Source organism: Cnephaeus nilssonii, assembly GCF_951640355.1.
Source record: "Cnephaeus nilssonii genome assembly, chromosome: X".
In the NCBI taxonomy this organism is placed as follows: Eukaryota; Metazoa; Chordata; class Mammalia; order Chiroptera; family Vespertilionidae; genus Cnephaeus; species Cnephaeus nilssonii.
In genome coordinates, this window is record NC_137071.1 from 35255629 (window position 1) to 35261628 (window position 6000).

The following is a 6000-nucleotide window of genomic DNA, read 5'->3' on the forward strand; positions in this document are numbered from 1 at the left end:
TAATTTGGCTTGCTGGTTAAAAGAAGACAACGGGCCCTGGAATCTGTGAAAGTGGCCGGGAATGAAGCTGGTCAAATGTACTGAAAGGGTTTGGTACCTGTTGCTGCTAGCAGAGGAGGGGCTGATATCCCCTTCCAGTGCACTCCCTTGGGAGAGGCCTGATCGCTGCTCTGCCACAGGGGACGGGTATGAAGGCAGAGGCCTGATACCCAACCCACTGCCACAGGAGTGCTTTGTAATATGCAGGGCTGTTTCTAACTGCAACTCTGGCTGTTTTGGACTGGCAGCTTATGGCAGGACCCTGTAACTAGTAAACAGGGTTAACAAAAGGGCAAAGGAAAGGCGCTCTCCCTTGACCCGGGAGGGAGCCTTCAGGACTTTGAGATTCTCCAAGAGAGGAGAAGTCTGACTGAGGGACTGGCCGAGACCCCGTTGGGTTGGGAGGACTAGAGGCTGCATATTGAACTTGTAGACTGCAGTTTGCTAGGCAGAGGTCCAAGCCCAGTTGTACAGGGGTTAAGCTACCTGTGTACAGTGAAGCAACTTTCTCCCGTGCCAGAATACATTTTGGGGATTTGGACAGACTGTGTTTGTGGCTGGAAAGAGGAACCAGCCGCCACGCACAGCCCTGACAGTGGCCTGCAGAAAACTGTTTAATAGACTTAGAAGATGCCTGTGTCTTCATGGACATGGCTTCAGAGAGACAAGGATGTTGTGACTCTTACTATTCTAATTGCTACAGTTTGTCTCTTCCAGGTCACAAGCTCACCTCCTTCTGTGCCCAGGCCTCATCGTCCCTCTGACAGACAGCAAGGATCTCTTGGCTCTGAGAGAAACTTCTGAGCCATCTCAGCATGCAAGTAATTACAGAAGAGAATTTCAAGGCCCATTTTCCCTGAAGGAGTTCAGAGCCAGGATCCTTGAGGTAATATATTAGGCAGTGAGACAGACAAGAGCAGAGCAAGGATGATGGGCCAACTGGCACTACCAGATGTGTATGTGAAACAAGGGGCATAGCCAAAGGGGTCCTTGCCCAGAGTCTTGGGCCTTGGAAAAGACCAATGGCTTACTTGTCTAAGAGACTGGACCCTGTTGCATCCGGTTAGCCTGCTTGCCTCCGGGCGGTAGCGGCCACAGCTATGCAGTTGAGGCTTTGCTTGGGAGCACACCGGAGCGCTGGATGTCAAATGCTCGAGTCATCCAGTTTCAGGCTCTTCTGCTACCAGCCTCCTTCCTGATGATGACCCTGAGGAACCTCTACGTAACTGTTAGAGGTCGACGACTTTGTAAAGACAGCCCACCTGGGCCTCACTGACACCCCACTGGCATCATCAGATGAGGTACTATTCATGGACGGGAGCAGTTCTGTCCAGGGAGGAATCAGGTATGTGGGGGCGGTGGTGGTTGCTTTGGATGAACCATCTGATCTCAGGCGCTCGCCCGCAGAACTTCGGCACAGAAGGCCGAGTTGATTGCCCTTATTCAGGCTCTCTAGTGGACAAGAGAAGAATCAGTGACAATTTGTGCTGATGGTTGGGTATGTGATTGCAACAGCTCACGTGTGGAGTACTGTTGCAGGGTGTGGGGACTCCACAGAGGCAAGAGGGAACCGGGCTGCAGATGAAGCGGCCGGGAAGGCTGCCCTGGAAATCAGTGGGGCCTCTACAGATTCTGGTGGGTAAAGGCTGAAATCCATGACTAATTTTTACTCAGGTTCTTACAGACTTTACAGTCTACCCAGGGGGCAGTCCAGAAGCACGTCCCAGACGTTCTGTCTGTGCCAGCTTCTGGTCCGGACCATCCCTTCTAACCTGGTGACTCTGTTTGGGTAAAGACCACCCAGGGACTGACTCCTACCTTGAGGGGACCACATAACGTCATCCTGACCACCCCCACCGCTCTCAAGTTTGCAGGACTGAACACCTGGATACCAGAAACACCCCCTGCGGATTCGTTGCTCCACAAGGCTAAAAGAAGCTTGTGGGACAAGGGGGGCAGGGAATGAGGAGGAAACTGGTCTTGCAAGGCATGTCAGGCCATAAAAACTGTGAACAATGCACTGCCCTGTGGGGGGAGAAGGGTCACTATCGCTGGCCCCAGGACAGATCATCAGATATGGCCTGGGGACCCCCAACACCTGGGGGCCTTCCTGTAAGCCAACGAAAGGGGGCGGAACCATATCTGCAAGACAAAGACCCCAGGAGGTTATAAAAAGTGAAGTCCTCTGTGTGTTTCTTCACTCTGATTTGGAAATTATTCCCGAAGTCCACTAGTGTTAATAAACAGGGTCCCTCCCTTTCTTTAGGAAGCGTGCTTGGTATTTCTTTGGTCTTCTGTAACACCAGTTTTTAAATGAGGAAACTGAGACACAGAATAATAAGTAGCCCAAGGTCACCCAGGCAGTGAGAAACAAAGTTGTGATGGTATCTCTGTTCACCAGACACCCATGTGGCTTCTCTATGTACTTTCTGCTGGTGGGTTGAGCTACTGTCTCCTTCTCCTTGGGATTCTGGCACTATCTTGCCCAAGGCACTGACAGCTCTTCTGAACTTTCTGGATGTTCCCTGAGGCCTACACCTTTTAAAAAATTATTTATTTTAGCTGAGACAATTTTAAAAACCACAAAAAAATTAAAAGTATAAAGTCACAGTACATAACACCATTCCTAAAACAGTCTTTTCATTCATCTTTCTGGGAGTACTATTCCTGGGAGATTTTTCTTTTATTTATCTACTTATTTATTCATTTATTTATTTTTAAAATATGTTTTTATTGATTTTTTTTTAGAGAGAGAGGAAGGGAGAGAGAGAAACATTGATGTGAGAGAGAAGCATCAATTGGCTGCCTCCTGCATTCCCCCTACTGGGAATCGAGTCTGAAACCTGGGCATGTGCCATGACTGGGAATCAAACCATGACCTCCTGGTTTCTAGGTTGATGCTCAAACACTGAGCCATGCTGGCCAGGCCTGAGTCAGTTCTTGATAGTGTAGATTCAATCTCTTCAGAATTCAATAATTTCACAAGGTTCTCTTGGCTATCATTAGGGGAAAGAAACAAATTCTTCACCCCTTACCTGGATGGAATAGAACCGTTGACCTTTTGGTGCATGGGATGACCAAATTGAGCAATACCAGCCAGGGCCTGGGAGACTTTTCTTAGTAAAAAGGTCTTCATAAGCCTACCAGTAAGACATCCTCTTCTTCCTTGCCACTCAGAGATTGCTTCTTTATATATTTCTTTCCAGAAACCATTTATTTATTTTTTTTTTCAATTTTTTTTTATTAAGGTATTATATGTGTACATATCTTACCATTGCCCTCCCCACACCCCACTCCCATATATGCCCCCACCCCCCAGAGTTTTGCATCCATTGGTTATGCTTATATGCATGCATACAAGTCCTTTGATTGATCTCTTATCTCCCCCACCTCTCCCTAACCTTCCCCTTGTAATTTGACAGTCTGTTTGATGCTTTACTGTCTCTGTATCTATCTTTTTGTTCAAGTTTATAATGTTCTTTATTATCCATAAATGAGTGAGATCATGTGGTATTTTTCTTTTATTGACTGACTTATTTCACTTAACATAATGTTCTCCAATTCCTCCCAGGTTGCTGCAAATGATGAGAATTCCTTCTTTTTTATGGCAGCATAGTATTCCATTGTGTAGATGTACCACAGTTTTCTGATCCAGTCATCTGCTGACGGGCACCTAGGCTGTTTCCAAATCTTAGCTATGGTGAATTGCGCTGCTATGAACATAGGGGTGCATATATCCTTTCTAATTGGTGTTTCTAGTTTCTTCGGATATATTCCCAGGAGTGGGATTACTGGGTCAAATGGGAGTTCCATTTTCAGTTTTTTGAGGAAACTCCATACTGTTCTCCACAGTGGCTGCACCAGTCTGCAATCCCACCAGCAGTGCACGAGGGTTCCTTTTTCTCCGCATCCTCGCCAACACTTGTCGTTTGTTGATTTGTTGATGATAGCCATTCTGACAGGTGTGAGATGGTACCGCATTGTTGTTTTGATTTGCATCTCTCGGATAATTAGTGACGTTGAGCATGTTTTCATGTGTCTCTTGGCCTTCCTTCTGTCTTCTTTTGAAAAGATTCTATTTAGGTCTGTTGCCCATTTTTTTATTGGATCATTTATCTTCCTTTTATTAAGTTGTATAAGCTGCCTGTAGATGTTGGAGATTAAACCTTTATCAGTGATGCCATTTGCAAATATGTTCTCCCATGCAGTGGGCCTTCTTGTTGTTTTGTTGATGGTTTCTTTTGCTGTGAAAAAGCTTTTTATTTTGATGTAGTCCCATTTGTTAATTTTCTCTTTAGCTTCCATTGCCCTAGGGGCAGTGTCAGTGAAGAATTTCTTTTGGCATATGTCTGACATTTTGCTGCCTGTGGATTGCTCTAGTATTTTTATGGTTTCCCGTCTTATGTTTAAGTCCTGTATCCATTTTGAGTTTATTTTTGTGTATGGCGTAAGTTGGTGATCAAGCTTCATTTTTTTGCATGTATCTGACCAATTTTCCCAACACCATTTATTGAAGAGACTGTCTTTATTCCATTGTATGTTCATGCCTCCTTTGTCAAATATTAATTGAGCATAGTGGTTTGGGTCAATATCTGGATTCTCTATTCTGTTCCATTGATCTATATGTCTGTTCTTGTGCCAGTACCAGGCTGTTTTGAGAACAGTGGCTTTGTAATACAGCTTGAAATCTGGTATTGAGATCCCTCCTACTTTATTCTTCTTTCTCAGGATTGCTGTGGCTATTCGGGGTCTTTTTTTATTCCAGATGAATTTTTGGAGAGTTCTTTCAAGGTCTGTGAAATATGCCGTTGGTATTTTAATGGGGAGTGCATTGAATCTATAGATTGCTTTGGGTAGTATGGACATTTTAATGATGTTGATTCTACCGATCCATGAACATGGTATGTTCTTCCATCTGTTTACGTCTTCCTCTATCTCTTTTTTCAGTGTCCTGTAGTTTTCCGTGTATAGGTCTTTTACCTCCTTAGTTAAGTTTATTCCTAGGTATCTTAATTTTTTTGGTGCGATGGTAAATGGGATTGCCTTTTTAGTCTCTCTGTCTGTAAGTTCACTATTGGTGTATAGAAAGGCCATAGATTTCTTGGCGTTAATTTTGTATCCTGCTACATTGCCGAATTCATTTATTAAGTCTATGAGTTTTTTGACGGAGTCTTTCGGATTTTTTATGTACAATATCATGTCGTCTGCAAATAAAGACAGCTTTACTTGTTCTTTTCCAATCTGGATGCCTTTTATTTCTTCTTCTTGTCTAATTGCAATGGCTAATACTTCCAGTACTATGTCAAACAGGAGTGGTGAGAGTGGGCATCCCTGTCTTGTTCCTGTTCTTAGGGGAAATGTCTTTAGTTTTTGTCCATTGAGTATGATGTTTGCTGTGGGTTTATCATATATAGCTTTTATTATGTTGAGGTATGAGCCATCTATTCCCACCTTGTTGAGAGCTTTTATCAAGAAAGGGTGTTGGATTTTGTCAAATGCTTTCTCTGCATCAATTGATATGACTATGTGATTTTTATCTTTCAATTTGTTTATGTGATGTATCACGTTTATTGATTTGCGGATATTGTACCATCCTTGCATTCCTGGGATAAATCCTACTTGGTCATGGTGTATGATCTTTCTGATGTACTGCTGGAGCCGATTTGCTAGAATTTTGTTGAGGATTTTGGCATCTATGTTCATGAGGGATATTGGTCTGTAATTCTCTTTCATTGTGTTGTCTTTATCTGGTTTTGGTATTAGGGTGATGCTGGCTTCATAGAAGGAGCTTGGAAGTGTTCCTTCCACTTGAATTTTTTGGAATAGTCTGAGGAGGATAGGTTTAAGTTCTTCCTTGAATGTTTGGTAAAACTCTCCTGTGAAGCCATCTGGCCCCGGGCTTTTGTTTGCTGGAAGCTTTTTGATGACTGCTTCAATTTCGTCCATAGTTATTGGCCTATT